The sequence below is a fragment of the Phalangium opilio genome, unplaced genomic scaffold, assembly GCF_054372755.1.
Source record: "Phalangium opilio isolate 3A_F unplaced genomic scaffold, DU_Popi_V2 ptg000061l_1, whole genome shotgun sequence".
In the NCBI taxonomy this organism is placed as follows: Eukaryota; Metazoa; Arthropoda; class Arachnida; order Opiliones; family Phalangiidae; genus Phalangium; species Phalangium opilio.
Genome location: NW_028324178.1, coordinates 5,363,840 through 5,386,937, shown reverse-complemented (window position 1 = coordinate 5,386,937; position 23,098 = coordinate 5,363,840). Strand labels below are relative to the sequence as shown.

General features: G+C 36.2%; 1 long non-coding RNA gene across 1 annotated transcript; it reads right to left on the bottom strand.

The window, feature by feature from the left end:
* Positions 1–6,828: 6,828 nt before the first annotated feature.
* On the bottom strand, positions 6,829–8,621 carry LOC149664014 (uncharacterized). The gene is made up of 3 exons (XR_016368441.1): positions 8,118–8,621; positions 7,878–8,044; positions 6,829–7,810 (listed from the first exon to the last, which is right to left on the bottom strand). It is a non-coding gene; the product is annotated as an uncharacterized LOC149664014 (long non-coding RNA).
* Between the last annotated feature and the right edge of the window lie 14,477 nt (positions 8,622–23,098).

The following is a 23,098-nucleotide window of genomic DNA, read 5'->3' as shown; positions in this document are numbered from 1 at the left end:
ATTGTTACCAAAGACGTAAAGTTTCACATTCTTAAAGTTTATCAGTCTTCATAACTACGGGAAATGAGATTTCTGTTGTAGATTGAACTGCATATTTTAGGCAAAATAATGTTGAATTTTGCTTTTTAATTCCTTCGCATCTTGAAGCGGTTGACATGTTTATCTAAAAGTTCACATCAAATGTATCTAGGTAATTGTGTGGTCCGTTGGTGTCATTCTGCTGATTTACATGACTGGAAAACTAAACTCTAAATACGTGAATGGGAAATCGGAACTGCCCTTCATGTTTTTGTTGCAATGTCTTCTGGGAACGAGAAGGAGTAATAAAGTAATACTACGCTTGTAACTAACATAAATTTCAATTTCAGGTCCCCAAAGTTTGAATTGCAACGGAGTCTCTCGTTTCCTTTCGGTTTCGTGGAGTCTGGCGTCTTTCGTTCTATTGGTTTTCGTATCCTCGGAAATGACGTCACAGTTTTCGAGCAAATCGGAAGCACTTCCCTTCGACACCATCGACGATGTGTTTCACTTTCCCAATGCGAAACCTTTGTTGGTACAAAACTCGGCATATACCAGTTTCGGTCAGGTCAGGTTGATATGAGAATTACACTTCACTTTCTCATTCCCTTTAAATTAGTGTTTTTTTAATTTCTTTAGAAAAACGCGTTGATTGACACGGCATATGCGGAAGTAATAAAGCGAGCAGATGCAAACCCAAATTCGTTTCATCAGACATTTGCCTCTTTAACAATTAACGACGACATTCATTCAGAAATTGAAAATCGGCAAAAATTTATAATTTCTGGGGGTGACTTTCACTGGAAAATTATCAAGGCCCGGTATGGAAAGACAGGAAGTTGCAAAATGAAACTAAGCCAGACTTTAATGATAGCCCCCGGGCGTGTGGTTTTTCAAGAAAAACATTTCGCAAACTCTGATAGAGACCATCAACAAAAGGTTAGAGCCTCCTTCAAAGTTTTGGATGTTTATGGTGGAACTAATTTCACCGTATTTTCCAGGTTGCGCCAACTGACCGAGGGCGATTGCTTCGAGGATCTGAACCCGTCTTGGAAGAATGAATTGCATCCCTGTCAGAAAACGGAAACCCCTGATGCGTTCGTCGCCATCAGCGTCTCCGCTTTCGTGGTCATTTTCCGCGTCTGTCTCTTCGGGTTCTCCGCATCCCTCATCAGTCTCGTTCTCGAAATATATGTTGACATGTTGAAAAGTTAACACGGTAGCGTCTCACCTTTCCAGAGTCTGACCATCGGACTGACATTACTTCTACAAATAGAATAGTGTCTAGAAAAGCATATCCATCACCTACAAAATCGCTTTTTGACCATTCTCGGGTCTACTGAATATTTAAAGTACTGCAATAGTTAAGAGATGTAATTAAGCCGCTACACGGTTCTCCACTGAAATTCATGTAAGGTCCTTCAACCGTGGTCCAAAAGGACCCAATGTATTTTTACTTTGTAAATAAACTTATTTGATTAATTGCATAAAGTATCAGTTTCTTATTAAAACAAACCAAAAGTAACAATTAAAACACCTTGGATCCAAAATTTGACATTTAGGGACTTTATCATAACAACCCGGCAATGAAAAACCCTTATTTATGCTCTGTTTCCTTCAGAACTGAAGTAAACAAGATTAATGGTTCAAAAGGGTATTATAATATTCATTCATGCCACAAATTGAAAGTAAGCCTCGTAGACTCGGAAAATAAGGTGAAACACGCAAAGAGTTTCGTAAGACTGCGCTTTTTAATTTTTTGCCTGGGCGCACTCGGTATGCGAGAATTGATCCACAAAAGCTAATTTAAACTCGCCATCAAAATAATACTGCAGTTTAACATCCACAAGTGAGCGCCAACTTGAGAACGAGTTTAATTGGAAAAATACTTCATACGTTTGCAATTTCTGGGTTTTTTTCTTTTTTTTGCATAACTGCACCAAGAACAATGAATAGTAATCAGTTCAAAACCAACTATTCGGCCCCTTTAATTCTGAGAGAGCGGTAGCTCTCTTAGATAAGACTTCATAATACCCTTAATGTATAAGGGTGGTTTTTTGATTGGATGTAACTTTTTTTGTATTAAGTTTACTGTTTTGAAAAATTTCCACAGAACTACAATTTGGGCCCTAAATATGTGGTTAAAATTTCAAAAAGATCCATCCATTAGTTTTTCTTATAAAAAATAAAGTTGCTAAGGGTGGTTTTCGTTTCCATAAAATTCATCACACCTTTTGTTGAAAAACAGGAATTTTTCCCATAGAAATAACATGGGAAATTTTCAGAAAAAAACGATCCGGTTACTCCGAGGTTAGAAAAACTATACGTTTTTTAGTTTTGGGAACGGTCTTAAATGAAAGGTACAACATTTTTCATTCCGCTAAGCGATTTTCATGGAAAATAATTAAGTTTAAGTATTAATTTTGATAACATTTAGAACATAACTCGATTTGCGATTTTATATCATGGATACACTAATTTACTAGAAAATATCAGCGCGATTAAAATTGGCCTTTTTTAACGCTTAGTTGCCTCATAATAATTTGAGAGTTTCTTCATAATGCTTTTTGGATGAAATGGCCTATAGAGAGCGCGATAAGACGGCTTTAATAATGCCGCGCAGCCGCCGTGACGTTGAAACGGCGATAGTTTAAGTTGGCGACGCCATCAAAATACTGGAGTCTAAATCGTCGCCTTAAATAGCATTTATGAACTTTGTGAAGCTTTAGGAAAGTAATTTGGTCTAATTTTAGTATTTTTAGTTGCTAAAACTTAATATTATTTAAATATAAAACGCTTAAGGTAAAAATTATCATTAAATTTGTAAATTATTGTAAATTAGTCTATTTCATTTCACTAAGCCTTGGTCAAAACAATTTCCGTACCACCGTGCTAGGATATCCTCTGTTCCTAACTTCGAAGTCGTAATTATGCTATGATTTTATGCTTTGTTTATTTCGTCAACATAGGTAACAGTAGCGCTAGTTAAATCAGGATACCGTTATCTAATTTGCTCAAATCAGGGTAGAAAAAACCATGTAGTCGTGTTCTTTAGTACACATCTGCTTTTATCCGTTACGGCTATTTTCATATCTCCATTGTATTAATTAAAAAATGGCATTTCTACCCAAAAAATTGAAATATTTAATTAGGTAATACTTTATGGAAGACCACGCTTACTACAGAACAACCAACGTTACATCTTTGCTTACATTGTAAACTATTAAACACAAAAAATAGCACTGCCTTTAACGGTAATTTTCCAATGAAATAAGTAATGACTGCACACCTTATTTTGTTAGCTAATAGGCCTCATTTATTATAATTTTAGCTCAAAATGCTATAATTGACACGCTTTTAACAAGTTTTATTAATTGTGGTAATATAAATGTTCGTTTGATGGATGAAGCTCAGTTTGTTACGATGCCACTTTACGTGAGCCAACCAACAAACAATGGCTTCTAACTAAATAGACTATTGTGAGTAAATCAATTAAAGTAAATAATTTCCTAGAATGCTAAAAGTATTTTTCTTTTATTTCAACATAAAATACTTGCATCAGTTTGGGGGAGAAAATTGACCGTTAGCGTTAACATAGTTTTCTGAACATCGAATAATGGGATGTTGAAATCAGAATTTAATGCTTAACATTTGTTATTAGGTAAAAATTGAATTATAATGAAATTTTTGCGTGTCCAGTCACTATTTATAACTCAGTTTTAAAAAAACCAATGTTCCTACTGTTGTAAAACTATTGATTTCCAGAAAAACTGTTTATTTTGCCAAGGTTAGCGGGGAAATAAACTACTCCATTACAGGACCATCTAGTGCCGTCGGGTTAAATTAACCCTAACAGATATTTTGCTTTGATATGTGTGGAAATTAATTATGTGGACAAAATTTTTAACGCAAATTTATAAATAATTTATTAATTTATTCTGAAATTATTGGGAAAAAATGTTTTTTAGATGCAAATGTACGTTACCTGACCTTACCAAAAATCTCATTTCAACACAACTGTAACCGTATAGATTGAATAATTTAATAATATTCTCATTTCGAATTAATTAAATTTAAAGGGCTGTATTAACTTTTATGGGAAAAACCATTGTGGTTTATTGGACTTCTAACATGCTTTCCAAATTTTCGATATACGAACATAGCATTGCTTGTTTGAGGTTGCGTTTTTTAAAGACGTTTATAACACTATTTTGCTTAATTAAATGGTATTAATTTTGGTTTATGTCAAATAAGTACCACAGCTAAGTCGCATAGAAGTAATAATTATTAAGTCAGCAATCAACCGTAGAGTTCTACTCTACAAGGGTTTGTTGCAAGTTTGATGAAGTCAGTGCAACCACCCGGGATCAAACCAAATAAATTAATTTTATTTTAAATTGAATTTTAACATATTAAATAGAATTTTTACGGCACTTAAAAAACACATTAAATCTTGAAAAATCCCCCCCCCTTTGTATGAATTAAAAAATGGCATGCAGATAGACAAGATTTAAATGATAAATGAAAAGTGATATATGGATTTTAATGATTTTCGCAAAATGTTTTATTTATTATTTTTAGGGAATGAAATAATTGATTTTTACAAAATGAAATTATGATTTTTAAAAAATGAAATATTTATTATTTTTAGGTAATGAAGTTATGATTTTAAAAAAAGAAAATAATGATTTTTACCAAAAAAATATTTATGTTAGTTACATAAAAAAAAGAAAAAATTTACATAAAAAAACGAGAAAAGATAATTGTGATGATGCTATATATGAAACAAGATGACAAAATTATACTCTAATAAGAATGTTATTGGAACACAGGAAATTAATTTAACTATACAATACCGGCAGAAAAGCAAGTAACAAATACATAATAAGGCTACTAATCTATAACCCACCAATTTAACTTGGGAACTACAAGCATGGAGGCTTCCTACCATTAACACAGGGAGACCAAGCCACCTAGAGTGTCAAATCGTCTGTTATTTTACACTCTTAGTTGCGTGGTTTCCTTGTGCAAATGGTATGAATCCTCCTTGCGTGTAAACTATGTATACTTTGCTCATATTTATAGGGCGCCAATGTAAGTTCCTTATGCTTAAGGAACTATAGATAGTTTTCACACATGGAGGATTCATACCATTTACACCAGGAAGCCAGGCTACCTGGAGGACAAAAGCAGACAGGTTTTTGTCCTCCAGGTAGCCCGGCCTACTGTAGTAAATGGTTTGAATTCTCCATGTTTGAAAACTATCTATATTTCGTCATTAATAACATTTGTTCCCAAATTTTACCATGTTATATGGTATTCATGTCTAACACATTAAAACTGTTAACATTTTTTCCTGTGCCCCGGGTTTAATATAATTCATCACATTTTTGTAATAACTTTAATTATTTATCTTACTTACAAAATAAAAATTAAACTGTCACTGGCGCATCCTTTTTATCGTCATCGATTTCGATATCGATGACGACATCTTGTGGGGGCTTTGGTTGCGCCCCCTCACCGACCTCCATGCCCTCAGGCGTTTTCTCCTCCTTTTTTTCTTTTCCAATAATAGAAATAGGCTATTAACTATCTTTAATGAATTTAGACTATCTGCTTGTTTGTTAAGCCATTCATTTGGTTTAACAATTATTACACACATGGAGGATTCATACCATTACACCAGAAGGCAAAGAGCTATGTGAAGGAAAAAAGCGAAAGGGGTTTTTGTCCTCCATTTGTGAAAACTAAATATAGTTTAGGGACTAGACTTTGGATAGAAAAAGGCCGGGTGTTTTGAATTAACTAGTCATGAGAGAGTAGAGGACGGGATAAAAAGTGTTATGCTGCCAGTCTTGCAACCACGGAGTTGTATCATTTCTTAAAATACATCTCCGTGGAAGTATCAAGAGTGAATTGTTCATATTGATTAGTTGGCTCTAACTTGTTATAATATTTAAACGACACATATAGGGCAAATAATTAACTCCATGCCTCGGACGACAGCCTATTCTGTATATACTCTGTTACAACATCGGTTGTCAGCAACCGCAAAGCTTGGTCTCTATGTAACGTAGCTTTGTACGTGCTGTCAAGAGACGAAAACCTTCAGGATCTTCAGGATTTAAAATATCCGCGAGTATCTTTAGCTCGAGTGCACGGACCTCTAGGTCTTAGTTTCAAATACGTGCAGTAGGCTGTGGCAATGTTACACGTCATAGACATTAGAATACTATTAATAACCTAGACACACTTATCGGAAGAGAAACACGCGCTTTTTGGATGCCGATTTTACGCTATTTACCCATTTCATATGCTATGGGGAAAAACAAGACGTTGGCCACTTAGCGGCGGACGGAGAAACTAAAAATCGAAATAATTCAAAAAGGCGGGAAATTTAAGTTGCGTTTTCAGCATTTTCAAACTTTTAACGCTTTTCGCATCGTAAAAATAGATGATTTACTGGATTTACTTTGAAATTTTTTTCTTGTTTTAAAGATTAATGATTTATTTTGTACATTTCAATTAAATAAAAACCTGAATTTTGGCACATATGTAAAAGTTAGTTTATAAATTTAAAAATGATTAAAATTTGCTTGGTTCCCGAATGTAGAAGCATTTCAACATCAAATAAAACATCATTTCACAGGCATGTTTTTTTATTTTTGTGTGTTTTATTTCATAATTAATACTAGGTGTTTTACTGTTATTAAGATTCCCACTTTCAAACAAATTGCTATGCCGTAAATGGCTTGCTGCCATCAAACGGTCAGACTTAGCCCCCGGTAGTAATAATTTCGTTTGCGGTGATCACTTTCGGGAAAGTGACTTTCGCGTACGTGGAGACAGTAACAAACGGAAATTTCTAAAGGAAGACGCAATACCTTCATTTTTTACTTAAGATTTAATGAATCTGGTTCAAAAGTATACATAATGATTGTATAAAGTGTAATTCGGAATTCCAATACATTATACGTGATCTAATAGCGCACCTATAGCAAACATGACAAGAGAGGTTTAGCACAGAGCCATGCATTGCCTAGTTCAGTCGTGACCCAACATCTCCCACCACCAAATACATCAATCCCTGATATCTGTTTCTATAGCAATGAAGTAGTCATTAGTCAAGCTAGCAATCACCCAGAAGTAAATATTTTCACAATATTTAATGTCAGTTTTGTTAATGTTATTTGAAATAAAAAGCGTGCGGGAATTGCGGAGAACACTTCAAATGAGGTCGCGATAAATGAAGCTTCTCATATAAGCATAGATATAATTGAGAATATCGATGATGCAATGTATGCACAAGAAGATAGTGAAAATCAGGAGATGCCAAGAATTACAGACAATGACGATCATGTAGGTGGCTGAGCTTCGAATAATTACTCTATTAGTTCATTTAGTAAGTCTCTTTTATGGGTTTTTGAAGACATATTTCAGGAACCGCAGTAGTGTTCAATCTTCATCGGGTCATCAAATAGTAAAAACAGATGTTAGAAATCTCAATTATATTAAACTTGTGGTTAAATAATAACATTAAATTCACTTAAAATTAAATATTACTTAATAGAAATCTAGTCAAACATCCATGCACTCAATGGCCCTCGAATATGCACTACAAAAAGAGAAAAAAAGAATCTATCACTTCGCAAAAAACTCAAGATGGCTTATCAGACAAGGCGGCGAAAGGAGTTGAAGCTTTCTTCACTTAAAGATGTGCTCCGAGAATTGAAAAAGCAAAATCTTCTTTTAGAAGAAAATGCACTGGACATTCAAGAGCGATTCGGACCTACTGCAAAAGAAATGTTTAAAATTTTAAGACATTCAGGATTGAAAAACAAAACCAAGCAAAAATATACTCAAGAAATTCGAAGCTTTGCCATGACGGTCCACTTCTATTCGCCTAAAGCGTATGAATTTTTAAGGAAAACGTTTTGTTTGCCCCATCCAAACACCTTACGTGAATGGACAAATAAAATTGATGGCCAACCCGGGTTCACTGCCGAAAGCTTCGGGTTTATCAAATCTGAGGTGGAAAAATCAAAACATCCAATATTAATAGCGCTCTCCTTGGATGAAATGTCTATTAAAAAACATACGGAATGGACAGGAAAAGAGTTTTCCGGCTATGTTAACTTGGGGTTAGGCCATTGCGCTCAAGATTCCGATGAAATTGCAACATCAGCCCTAGTTTTCATGGCCGTTGCTATAAATGCACATTGGAAATTGCCAGTAGGCTATTTCCTGGTTCATGGAACCCCCAGCTCCATGTTGAAAACTCTGGTAACAGAGTGTATTTTCAATATACACAAAACCGGGGCTAAATGTGTCGCTCTTGTCTGTGATGGGCTAAAAAGCAACCTCACAATGGCTCAATTACTTGGAGTTATAATCTCGAAAGATTTTATACAGAGCAGTTTCCCGAACCCTGGTACTATATCGTTTTTGGCCTTGTTCTTTAGACTTTACTTGAGGTGTACACTGTTTCTGACTCAGTTATTTTACACCATTCAGCAGATACTAGTGAGAAGGTATATTTTATTCTCGACGCATGCCACATGCTGAAACTTATGAGAAATTTATGGGAGCACTATGGTGTTTTGTTTGACCAACGCACTGGCGAAGTACAAAAAATCAACTCTTTTCTAAAGTTATATAATGTTAACAATGCGTATTTATTTAGCGAATTGACTGGGGATATGTAGCCATCTTACATAGCTACCAAGATTACGAGGGTTTAACCTTGGCAAACAAGCTTACTAAATTTCACATAAATTTTAAAAGCCAAAAAATGAAAGTAAACTTGGCAGCGCAAACCATTAGCAGCTCTGTATCGAAGAGTATAGAGTTTTTGAAGGAGGCTGGGGATCCAGTATTCCAAGAAAGTGGCCCAACATCAAAATTTATATCATGTATTGATAGGTAGATAGAATTTTTTACCTTTATTATGTCTTGAGACCTTCGACATATCTTTCCTCTCTTGGACTTCCACAGATTGTTTGATGTTCTAAATTCGAGAAACCCTATGAGTAAAGGTTTTAAGGCAGCAATTAGACCTTCAAATTTCAAAATTACAAAAAGGAATCTTTTAAAGACAAAGGAACTTCTTCTAAATTTGACTGACACCGAAGGCAACTTAATTCTAGAAAGTGCCAGGAAAACCGCCATTTTGGGATTTTCAGTTACAATTCACAGTGTCTTAGAAATTGCGGAGAAATATATTACACCGAATGATGCACCACTAAAGTATTTGTTAAAAACACTAGATCTCTTTTGATCAATATCAAAACCACTCATTCCTTTTGAAGGTACCTTTTAACTTACAAACTGTCCCAAGACCATCTTGAATTGTATTTCAATACAATTCGACAAAGAGGAAGCTGGAACAATAATCGAAGCTGTCGACAATTCACTGCAGCATACAAAAACACCCTTGTGACAAAAATTGAATCATCAAAAAGTGGAAATGTTGTTGCTTTAGACAACACTCACGTTCCAAATCTGTGTGAGAGTTTAACTCCGAACAGAGAAACTAATGTTGGTTCAGATGATGCCAATGATTTAGATGACCCTGATGTCTTTATTGCATTTCTAAATGATGAAAAATCAACATCAAACGTATTTAGGGAAAATATAGTTTACTATATGAGTGGTTTCGTAGTAAAGAAATTGCAAAAAGAACTAAAATGCAAAATATGCTTAGGCGCCACAATTGAAAGTGAAATTGAACCAAATAACCCATACAAGCTTTTCTTACATTTGAAAGACAACGGTGGGCTTCGTCATCCCTCAGATGATGTAGTAAAGATTTGTGGTTTAACAGAGAAAGCGTTGCGGTATTTTGGTCCAATTAAAACTGCGGCAAAAAACATTGACTTGAGAATTGAGTGCTTGGTTTTGAGGCAACTCCTCAATACAGACATATTTTCATCATTAGCCGAACATATGTTTGACGATGAATTGGGCTCCCAACATCATATCAACGCTTTAATAAAACGAATTGTCAAAATTTACTTAAAAATTCGTTTACATAAAATCAGCAAAGACATTAACAATGAACTTAAAAAAGAAGCTGTAAGGAAAAAACTTACCAAATTAATCCTTTTTCAAGGGCAGTAAAGTGTTGCAAAGGCTAACAGTTTGTTAAAGAATAAAATATATATTCCTCTCTCTCCCCAGAGAAACACTATTATAGTTGCTTTCCATTGATTTCATTTTTATCTTGAACATAAATATATAAATTAATTCGAAAATTTAATTAAAATAAATAATACCCCGGCCAACAGCATAATTAAACTCCACGTGTTCCAAGATCCGTTTCCTCTCTCCGCATTTTTCGTTCGTGACGCTGGTGCGCATGACTTAAATAAGTTAACCAATCATATTCCAGCATTAAATTAAAAAAATATATTTTAGTTACCGCCGCCGCCGCAGAGTGTCGCATGGCCTTTTTTCCCCATATGACGTAAAATACATAAATGCTGTGACGTCAGCAACAATTGGCCTCAATTGCGGGAATTCAACAGTGACTCTATGTATTTCTATGTTACACGTATTTGAGGCTAAGGCCTAGAGGGCCGTGCACTCGAGCAAAAAAACTCGCGGATATTTTAAATTCTGAAGATCCTGAAGTTTTTTGTCTCTTTGCGGTTGCTGACAACCGATGTTGTAACAGAGTATATACAGAATACACCACTTTGACATTACCTAGGGCGCCACAGCGGGCTACTGCGAACTAGTACTTATTAAGATGGGCAGGGAAAAACCGCGTGGGGTTGCGCTTTTGCTAGTAGGGGTAACAAAGAGCAGTTTCCAGTCTTTCCCCTTGAGGCGCTTCGAGCGCGGGGCATCGGGCATGCGCACAACAGAATGTCGAAGTGGTGTATTAGCTGTCGTTCGAGATAGGGAGTTGCCTATCCTATGGCGTGAAAACTAATTTCCTCACGCGCATTCTTTATCCATGGTCACACTAACAGCTTCTAAAAAAAGGATCCCGTACCTTTGAGAGCAGGGCAATCCCTTATAAAATGCCCTTGTTTTTTACACGAGTAACACACTCGCGGACGCCTCCCCCACGTTTATCAACACCTCCTCGACCGCCGCGACCACCTCGAATTCCATTGTTTGTTACGTAAACGTTACCGCCTATCTTCCAGTTGTCCATTTTCTAAGCCTTGGCCGGTTAACAAGGAATTAAAAAAATCACAATTTAACAACAAAAAGTGCTCCCTATCAATTTTCAAACTAGATCATATAAATAAACTTTTAAGTTGTTAAATATATGATTTAGCTTAAAAACAAATTAAAAACAAAATAATTCTTAAATAAATTTTGGCATAGAACTCACTTTCGCTCCTTAAAATTTGAATGTTGAGACACTGACTATAGCCCACTCGATCACGCACTCCACCGTCGTGGAGCGCGTGATCGAGTGGGCTAGCACTGATAGTGTTAAATAAAAGAGAGGAATAATAATAATAATTAAAAATTTAAATATTTGTGTGAATGCTGAGCTCCATAAAGGAGCCGCCCTGTGTTTTTAAAACTATTATGGGACATTTTAAAATTTTATTGGACAATGTCCAGTGTCCTGTGCTTATTTCCGGCCCAGCCTATAAATGTTCTTGTGCTTATTTTCGGTCCTGTACACAACTGTGTCTTTTTAACTAAGCCATTTTTATGTTAAGCGCCAGTGCGCCACGTTTTCGGGTGCCTTTCGGTGTTTTGGACTTTTGGTACGTATTCTCCAACACATTTTCCTCTGCTACTACTAAGACTTACAATTAATTTCGTTTCTAATTAATCTTTTAAGGGTTAATAACTGCTTTTATTAGTTCCATAACTTTACAACGTCTGAATTAAATTATTTACATTTTTTCTCTTGTTTAATTTTTATTCTTTTTTCCCTTCACGTTAAGCCTAATACTTTTTATTACATTTCACTGTATGTTGTTTTTATTTAAGAGTGTATATAATTGTACTTCTTTGTGGTTCCAAAGTGTTCTTTGTGCAACGCTTTATTGTATTTCTTTCCGGATCAAAGGTGTTCTTTGTGCAAGAGCTAATTCGGGTTCTTTGCAAACACAAGTTGAAAATTGCTGCGTGGAATTAAAATCAGTTTCATAAATACAGAACTGTGTTATATTTCTTTACGAATATTCGAAATGGTTTCTCGAGCAGAACAAAAGAAAATATATAAGCGCTTAGTAATGCGAAAAAAAAAGAGCGGAAGGCAAGTTAAAATCGCAAGTTCAGAGTAAATCATTGAAACATGATAAAACTAACAAACTTAAGTGTAAACGGTACTATCTTAAAAACAAGGCGTTGTTTAAGAGAAATAGTGCAAAAAACAATGTGGAGCGTAAATCTCTACTTGAGACAGGGAAAAAACCTAAGAGAACTATGCCGCCAGGTGGAGACGCTAATTTGCGCTCAAAAATAGAAAACCAAATAAACGGGATAAATTTGTCTTTGCGAAAAGACTCCTTAATGCGGGGATTTTCAAGACGAAAAACAAGAAATTTATAGCCGAAAGTTACAAACGGTTTCTAGTCACACGTTGAACTGAAAGGCTGGCAGTATTGAAGTCTTTTGACGGTGAGACTAGTAAAAGATGCACCAAATTTGTCTCTTACAAGCAAAATGCCAATTGTTAGCTGGTAAAATATTGCATTTGAAAAGACAAATGTATTCGGCATACCACGCCCAACTATCAGGGAAGGTTAGCGAATTTAAGGATTTTGTCAAAAAAAATCAAAGAAATTGGGTCAGTCACTTGTGACAATTTGACGGAAGTTGTGGGTGGGAAAAGGCTTCACAGTAGCCTAAAAGAAGCCTATTTTCATGAAATTACCTATTATGCAATTGGGAATAATGGCAGAATACTGAAAAAAGACGAAGAGTCACGCTATACCAAAATTTTTAAATTGAATTCTGATGGTAGTGTACGAAAGGTTCTGAGAGACCGTGCTTCCAATTCGACTAAAGAACTGTTTGTTGATGAAATGGGAAATTTCGTTGAAATAAAAAACAATGACAAAACTCATGTCATTGAACGAGTCTTACAAATTAATGAGTCGGGGGTTGTTACGAATCTTTTCAACGTTGTTGAGAATGAGGAGAAGAACCCCAAAGCAAATTTAGTGATCAACGGAGATGGGTTCATTGAAACCCAACCCAAAACAGTTTATTGGGAATGCAGTCATATTTGTAAAGTTAGAAATCAAGCCATTTCAAAAGTACTAGCTTTCGTAAATACAGTTGCGACTGCCAATGAAAAATCTTTGACTAAAATTTTTCAGTCAGATTTGGACCTTTGCGAATTAAGAAAGCAATTTTGCGCAAAATCAAACGTGTCTATACCACCAGATGGGGACGAAATAGTCGTGAAAATAGTTCCGTTTCTAGGACACGCTGCTTACTGCGCTGATACCGAAGAGTGCCAAAGTCATTTGCGTTCTTTCACTGAACTCGCTCCTCATTATTCGGGAATTAGAAGTATTCTGAATAATATTTATCGCGTCAAAGCGTTGCTCAACGCTTTAACTAAAATTTCAACTGAAATTGAACATGGTGATTACGAGTCTCAGACAAAAGTCATGGCGGAATTGAGAAAAATCCTTGTCACACGTGGAAAAAATTTGAATAAGGAACAAAACGATGCTCCTACAGGAAGCGTTAACGCTCCTCGGCCGAGTCTCGATGAAAGTGAAATCTTGAGTCTTTACGAGAATCAATTCGCTCGGGCAATGCTACATACCAAGGAATTTCACGATACACCCTGCGACTGCTGTTTTAGATTACTGAAAAAATCTGATTTAAGAGCGGTAGAAAAACTGGTAAACAGTGCCGTTTTTGATAACGAGGCCTATTTGATTTTAAGAGCTGATTGGATAATGAATAATTCCGACACGAGAGAAGCAGACATGCTTCTATGTCGTTACTGCGCCACGGATTTGGGAAAGGGTAAAGTTCCCATTAGATGTTATCTGAACAACTTGGCGGTTGACAATCCTCCGCCAGATTTCACCTCTTTAAACATGTTTGAGAAAGTTTTAATTCAGCTTGTGAAGCCGTTCCACACTGTGGTGCGGTTAGGCACCAAAACCAATTCCAACATGCAGTTTGGTACGGTTAAAGCTTTAAAGGGAAGAGTAATTTATCTTCCAATACCCGTGGAGAAAAATTTGAAGATGATTCCTAAGACGTTGCCCACAAATCACGAACTGCATATCTTGGTGAATGGCGTTCCCACTGCGGACTAAAAAGTTTGGCAGCAGGTTGTTTGCCTCGAAAAAGTGTTGAAAGCATTCAAAAAAAAATTAATCCTTTTTACAAAGGCATTGATATTTCGGCAATGAATCTGGATTATATTTGTGGGACGCAAAATGTTGATGGCGGAGAAATTTCATTGACTCCCGATGAATTACTGAGCGTGACAGATCCACTAGCGCTGATCAACGATGGCTGTGATGCGGTGCCACGTGCTCCCCCTGCGCTTCCAATGGAAGCGGTGAATAGCGGTTACGACATGCAAGCTGGCCAAAACGCTTCAATTATGGGCGTGCAGGGTGAAAATCACTTGAACCTTGCAGCAGACGACGCCTACGCAATTTTAACGCAGCCCGATGCTTTGTTGCGAAAACTTTCCGAATACGAAGCCAATGATCTGTACGATCCGGTGAACGTCCAACCACCGAAGGATTTATTGGGTACTTACCAAATGAAGCGCGTCGAAGCCGAGCCGGTTAGCACTTGGGACAAAAAACTGGAATACATGAGCTTCGTTCATTTGTTCCCTCGGGGTCGCTTTGGCAAGCACGATGATAGACCATTTGGAAAAATAACGGAAACCGAGTATCGTTTATCCCGTCTTTTGAACAAAAGTCCAATTTTTAGACGAGATTACGCCTATTTGTTTCATTCTTATCAAGAATGCGAAATGAAAGCGATTTCTAGCAGTTTGAACTACATTCTTCGTGTTAAAAAACCCATGCCAATTGGAGTTGGAACTTTGCTCAGTCGGGTTGAATCTGGCGATAAAGAACTTGAAAGTAATTTAGCTACTTTCTTGGGCCATATTCGAGGTACTAAGGACTACTGGTATAAAGTCCTTAGATCCGTTCTAGCGATGATTCGGGAATTTGGCCCTCCCACTTGGCTCTTGACTTTTAATCCGGCCGAATATGATGACGTGGAACTGCACGATCACTTGAGAAAAGTGAATTCAGACGTTCCAGGAGTAGAGTCGATGACGGTGGCTGAATTGTTGAATTTCGATCCACTTAGCGTCAATTTGCACTTTCACAACAAAGTGCGGTCGCTGTTAAACAACTTTGTCTTGTGTAAGCAAAATCCAGTTCTTGGCATGATAGAACATCATTTTTGGCGGGTTGAATACCAATCTCGAGGTTTACCTCACTACCACATGCTTTTGTGGGCCAAGGACGCTCCAAAGATTGGAACTTCTTCGGCCGAGACTATTTTGGATTACGTTCAAAAACACGTCACGTGTTCGATGCCAAGCGCATCGGTGAGTCCGGAGCTGCACCGGCTGGTAAAAAAATTTCAAACTCACAAATGCACCTCCAGTTGTTATAAGAAGGTGAAAAATTCTAAAAAGGGATCAAAAGTGTGTCGTTACGGTTTCCCTCGAAACGTAACAAACGTTGCCACTATGAATTCCGTCAGATCAGTTACTCGTCATCGTAAGATGAAAAAGGTGCAGAAACGACTGTACGACTTGCCGAGAAAACAGCACGAAGAGTTAATAAATGATTATAATCCCACGCTTCTTTTGGCTTCCAAAGCCAATATGGATTTGCAATTTGTCGCTGACAAATCGGAAATTGTGGCAAACTATGTCACTGCGTACGTGACAAAGGGAGACCGAGCTGACATGGACCAAACTTTTGCCGAGTTAGGGAATGAAAGTTTGTCCAAAAATTATTTGCCTATAGATTGAAATCTTTGACGTGCAAGCAAATTGGAATTTATGAAGCTCTTGATATGATGCTGGGCCAAGATCTTTACAACAAGTCCGACAGCACTAAATTTATAAACACTAACTTGAAAGAAAACCGATCGAGAATTTTGAAAGGTTACAAGGAACTCGCTCGTTTGAGGGAAACTGACCCCGAAAGCAAGGACACTTGCCAAAAAGGGTTCGTCGACGACAAGTATCCGAATCGTCCTGACAGCTTGGAAAATCTTAGTTTGCGGGAATTTGGTCAGTTTTACGATTACGCGAAGCACTCTGAAGGTGTCGAGAAAAATGCGAATGTAATCGAGTTGAAAAACAATCTGGGTTTCATGAGAAAGAGAATTAAGCCCTACATAGTGGAGCACTACATTCACGACCCGATAGAGGAGAAAGAAAAGTATTGTCACGCTCTACTGATCCTTTTCAAACCTTGGCGTGACGAAATTGAACTATTAGGCGAGTTTGAAACTTACGCGGATGCTTTGAAAGCTCGCTTTCGGTGTTAAAAGATATGAGAGAATATCACGAGAAACTCTCGGTTTCCAAAGAAGTTGAAAAGAAACGCGAGGCTTCTAAAAAGGCGAAAGAGCCAGAAACCGTAATTTCGGAAGCAGAAAGTGACGACGATGAAAATGCGTTGCAAGGGAAGGGAATTGTTATTGAAGTTGAGAATGCGATGGCTGATGTAGAAGCTGCCATGGAAATGAATTTCGAGACTGATGTTGACAATGTCGCGTTACTAAACTCGGATCAAAAGAGAATTTATGATCACATAATGGATCACTTCTCCCAAGAGGGAGAAAAATCTGGAAACAAGTGCCTTTTTGTGTCGGGACCTGGTGGCACTGGCAAATCGTTTCTTATCGACACTCTCGCCAACGCCGTAAGGCGACGCTTCCAAAATCCTGCTAGCGTGGCAATTGCCGCGCCAACGGGTTTGGTAGCGTTGAATGTTAATGGCGTAACATTACACAGATTACTAATGTTGCCCGTAGATCATGGGCGTATTGCCGAATACCATTCCCTAAGTTCTGACAATATGAGCATTATGAAAGAAACTTTGGGAAATTTAAAACTGTTAATTATTGATGAAATTTCCATGGTCTCGTCGGTGTTACTGACTCATGTTCACTTGAGGCTGAACGAATTTTGGGAAATGAACCAACCGTTTGGTGGGGTTGTTTTTATCCTTGTTTTGGGAGACTTTTTCCAATTGCCTCCGGTTCAAGGAAATCCCGCTTTCATCAAAATCACTTCCGAAGAAGCCAGACTTAGATTCAATTGCATCGGAGGAAGTGATCTTTGGAAGTTTTTTAAATTCGATGAACTAACGCAAAATGTTAGACAAGCCAACGACCAAAGTTACAGCGACATTCTAAGCAGAGTTAGAATTGGAAATATTTCCGAAGCTGAAGTTGCAACCTTAAAAAGTAGATTGGTTGCTGACGGACAACACATCGAGGTGGCTATGGACCTTTTCATAAAGCTGTCCAATGGAGGGTTTCACCCAATTTGTTTGATGCCTAAATTAGCCATGTGCGAAAAATTCAACTGTGAAATGCTGCGAAAAAACGGCGAGAAAGTTGAAGTCATTCCTTGCCAGGATAGACGCGCTGACTACGGCAAAAAATGAATAAAAACATTCTCAGGAGACTGCAAAGGCTAGAAAACGAACCGTCCAAAACGGGTGGTTTGGAGAGCAAATTATTTCTGTGCGTTGGCTGCCACATAATGGTCAGAAGGAATATCAGTTATGAAGAAGGCGTTGTAAATGGTACGATGGGTTTCGTAACTGGATTCAAGAAGGACGAACAAGGAAACGTTATTGGTATTTTTCTCAGAGTGGATCGCGAACCGGATAACGACGACGCTAACTCTGACTCTTTAGTGTAGAAAATTTGCGTAAACTTTTTGCTCATGGCAAACATTTACGTTAAGCGCTCGCAGTTTCCCGTCATCCTGGCGTACGCTATTACGATACACAAAAGCCAAGGAATGAGTTTAAAATGCGCCATTATGGATTTGGGTCCGAATTTATTTGGAACGGGCATGGCGTACGTCGCTTTATCGAGAGTGACGTCCTTAGCCGGACTCCATCTATTACAGTTCGATCCAACTAAAATTAAGGCGGATGGACGAGCCATAATGGAGTACAACAGGCTTGGCAAAAAATATAGGCCAGATCTGCCTGTTTTGGAAATAACGGAGTCGAAAGAAAGGCGCGGTGGGAAAAGAAGTGCGCCTACACTATCTAAAAGCCTTTTAGAAGGCGAGGAAGAGAGATGTGAAGAAACACCGAAGAAGAAAAGGAAAGCCCAACAGAGTTTGAAGAGTTTTCCCTTGAAGGGTTTAGCTAACGATGATCAAGTAACGTGCTATTCTAATAGCGTTTTGCAACTGCTCTTATTAGTGCCGGAATTAAGAGAATTGGTTAAATCTTACAATAGATCGTTCGTTGAAAAACCAGTTTTACGTTGCCTCCATGACACGATAAACGACATCGAGAGTTCTCAAGGCACCTTCAGTCGTAAAGGGTTGGAACTGAGAATGGCTGTTGGAAATCATTTTACGCAAAACGATCAACAAGACGCCAGTGAATTTTTGATGGTGCTCTTGACGACACTAAGTCAAGAAATGGAAGCCGATTACTCTAAGGCTCTAAAAGATATTTTTTGGTCAAAGTCGCGAAACGTTACCAAATGCCCCAAATGTCAAGTTGAACAAAATTCGGAAAATATTGTTGAAAGCAACATTTTCAATCTTCCACTAGAAAACCGAGATAAAATTGATTGGAAATCTCTAGAAAAAAGGATGAGATTAACAGAGATGCGGTGCGTATTTTGTAACAACCCAAAAATACAAGAGCGTGATGTATTGATATCCAGCGGGAAGTACGTATTTTTGTGTCTTCTCCGTGGCGATTACAAAGATGGTCGTCCAGTTAAGATTTCCACCAAAATATCAAGTTTTGAAAATCAAAATGTCACTTTGAGCAAGATGCTTTTTAAAACTAAAGGAGTGATTATTCATAAAGGTCAATCGTTAGCCGAGGGACATTATGTGAACTTTGTGAGAAAAGACAACAGCTGGTACGAGGTCAGTGATGCAATGATCAGAAAAAGGGAGAGATTCGTCAGTAACTTGACTGACGTGACTGTTCTGCTCTTGGAAAGAGTCCAGACACATTAAAGGATCTAACGTGCTTGAAAAATCCATATCAAATTTACCCCGGGTAAAGCGTAAAATTTCAATATTAGTACCAGAAAGGAGCATCATATCTGTCAAGGATATACTAATAGTTTCATATTCCCTTTAAAGTAATTTATGATTGGGTAAAATTGTTAATCCTCGAGCAAGTTAAAGGTTTACAATGGTTCGAGATTAATTTTGAAGTTGCCCAGACTATATTAACTGTAGGGAGGATTGTAGGGCCATGTTATTGTTACGAAAAAGGATGACGATTGTTGCATTAACTTTAGAATTTTCTAATGAAATAATTTTGACGCTGTATTATTCTTGCCCCAATGGTATTTCATGTAAAAACAAGTTAAAAACGTAGCCCCTGTTGGTAATGCCATGTGATTAAAATTAAATCTTTAATAAGCTGGTGAAACTCTTGACACAAACGCATCCTATTAGTTAACATTGAACAGATTTTTTAAGCTGAGATTAAGACACTCGTATTCAAATTTTAAATAAATATTCATTAAAATTAATATATTCGAAGAGTTCTCTAAATATCAGTTTCGCAACTAGCATTTTTTCTCTTTTAAGCGCGTTATATTTTTTTTACATTAAGATGCTTATAAATTTTTTTGTATTAACAATTTCAAATCGTTCCAAAAAATTCACGAGATTTTTTGAACTAAATTAATTTAATCTAATATTATACTGTTTTAATTTCAACCCCCTGTAGCGAAGATTTTGTGTTTAAATATTATTTATTAATATAACCTTTTGTTTGTATAACTTATTAATGATGACGCATTCTAATACCACTTACAAAAATATATTTTTAAACTATTTAATAGCCATATGAACTTATTAATTTGTCCCACTAACTAATATCCTACTATTGTTGGAGTATTTGTTTTTATAAAGTTTGAGAATTATTTCCCCAATTGCGGTTACCAAAATATATATATATTACATTACCCTTGTAAATAAAATAACTAAAACATTTTTTTACAATTAATCTTCCAGGAAGTTTTGCATATTCTCTATGTGTTTCTCACCAGCTGGAGTAGTCTGAGTGACGGGTGGCATTGAGTAAAACCAACAGGGGTAGAATTTGCAAAGCCTTTTGGAATAATTTTTTTTCTTCAAAAGTTTTATAACCTTTTCATTGTCCCTTTGGCAACCCACGCACAAAACAATAATTGTCATGTTCTAGCAGCACTGTTTCCAAACTTAAAGCTAAGAGTTGCCTGACAAAATTTAAAAAAATTGACCCTCAAAATCTCATATTTAAATGAACATATAATAGCCAGTAAATGGTAAAGTTTTCTTTCCCCTCCTCCCCCTCCGCCCTTTACATAACTAATATAACGAAGAACAAAATTATTTCGACATAAATGCTACGAGCAATGCATATTTTCAACTTTGAAACATGCAATTTAAAGACTATTTTCGTACAATTATAAGCGTATTGTATCAACACGTGCCAGCTGCTAAGCTTCAACAGAAAGATAATTCATCATAGCCTTTACCAGTATAATAAAAGGTTAAAACTACACAGCTAAAAATATGATCATCATCATTATAAAAAACAACACCACAAGACTTCGATAGACAGATCAAGAAATAAAATATTCAACTTCTCTGCCGAAACAACAGACACTTTAGACTGGCGTGTTCAAAGAATGACAGCGACTTTGGATTAAAAAAGGAAAGATATCAAAGAAATAACCTTCGTATTGGTTGAGCGAGTGTCTATAGAACGTCAAGCTGTACCAAGGCCAAACAATACATGTCAATTATTTGGTTTCCCTGCATAAATATATAACGGCTTGGCAAGCCTTGCATTCAAGTTCATCAACACAATAGAAGTTCATAACAGATATGAATTCGCTAAAAAAACTTTTTTGAACAAAAGTTGCTTCAACGTTATTAAAATTTAGAACAGAAATGGTTTGTTACTAAAATTATGTACTTTACTATGTTGGGAGTTTGGGCGCACTCCTGTAAGCCAAGCTTCTGGGCGACAAAGTTTTGAGGGAATAAGGGACTTGTCAGCATGCCTACCCTACAGGAACTGACTACCCCGTGTCCGCGGCTGGTGAAATACCCCAAATCCCCCTCCTTCACCACCCGATTAAACCTCAAGTACTTCACTCGTAACTCTAAAAAACCGAACTGTGATTAACCGCATAATCACCTTGGACTTCAATTTCAATTTCCATCAAAACGGCTTAAAGGTAATATACCATCATTATGAACGTTATTTTACGGACGTTTGCCAAACAAAACAAGCTCGATGGAATTAGTAAAATAAAGCTGCCAATTAATGACGTTAAGCAGTAATGCTATCTGAGTTCAAAGGTAATAAATATAAAAAAAAAATAAAATGGACTGGAGATGTCGCTAAAAACACAAGGCACATCATTAACTCTCTGAACTAAATTGCAGATTCTACATTAACAAAACAAAACCAAGCGCGATGGAACCAGTAAAAAGAGCTACCAATTAATGACATTAACCACTAACGCCATATTAGTTCAATAGTATTAAATATAGAAAAAAAATAAATCGACTGGATTGAAGATGTCACTAACGAAATACAAGGCGCTTCATTAACTCTCTGAGCTAAACTGCAGATTCTACACCAACAAATCACTACCCTTTTTAAAAAGCATCTTTAAGTATATTAGCTGTATTTTATCAAACTCCCCCTTCCCTTTTTTATACCTAAAATAATTTAACATTAAACCCCATGCTTACTATTTTTCTGGCTATTATATATTCTCAATTTTACAGACCTAGGATTAAATGTGTATAAATATTTTTTCAACATTGAATTATTCACTTGAGAGGTTAACAAAATGATTATTGGTGCTCTAACGTTAATGTTGAACTTTTCACACTTTTTAAATCCAACCTTCATGTATGAGTGTCTTTGAACATTTTTTAATCCCTCTCATGTATTCATAGTGAAACTTACATTTTAGATTCATTAAAATTAATTATAGTTATTCATAGCTTTTCCCTGTTAAGGTCTATTTTTTGCCAGTTAGGACGCAATCACTAATTATTCTCAAAAGCCTTTCTGGTGTCCAAAATAATTTTCCTTATAAAGTTATGAATGAGACCCTTTAAAAAATACGCAACTATTAGCTATAAACGTGAAAAACAAAATTTTTATTTACCTGAAAATAATTATAATGAACACCATAAATAAATAACAACCAGGGAAATTCAATTCCAAATTGCGTGCTATAAATAAACGTAGCAATTATCAATCCAAATGTGTTTTTAAAATAAATCTTTAGCACATTCCAATAAAATAATCATGCGTGTTTAAACCTTGACAAAAAGTTTAACCAAAATATTCTTAAAGCAATTTATTGTTTTAATGACTTTTAAGTAATTACTGAACAGCCATAACTTTAAAAAATTACAATTTATATTTTAACTATTATATAAAATAAATAATATTATTAACCCTAACTTTTGTCATCAATAAACTACTGTAACTCTCATTTGACTTTATTTATCAAAGGTAAAATTGTTACCATTAGTTTCATAAATACTAGTAAACAATTTGTTGATCCTGGTATTTCCTATATTCAATGATAAATCTAAGCACAGTTCCATTGCCAGACTCCCCTAGTACGCTGGCTAATCATTTATCATCTATCCCAATGGCTAATTCCAATAAAGATTGCACTTAAGGACAGAGCTAAAAATAAAATATGCCAAACTACCACACTGTACGGAATAGAAAATCTTTTTAAGACGCGTTATATTTATATTTTATAATTATTATGATATTGCCAGCTTTTCCAAAATACTACAAAACTGTATTTCTTTTCCTCCGAAATATTGCCAAATTATTGCTAGTTGTCTTATTTAGTGTCATTTTTAACAAAAAAAATAACT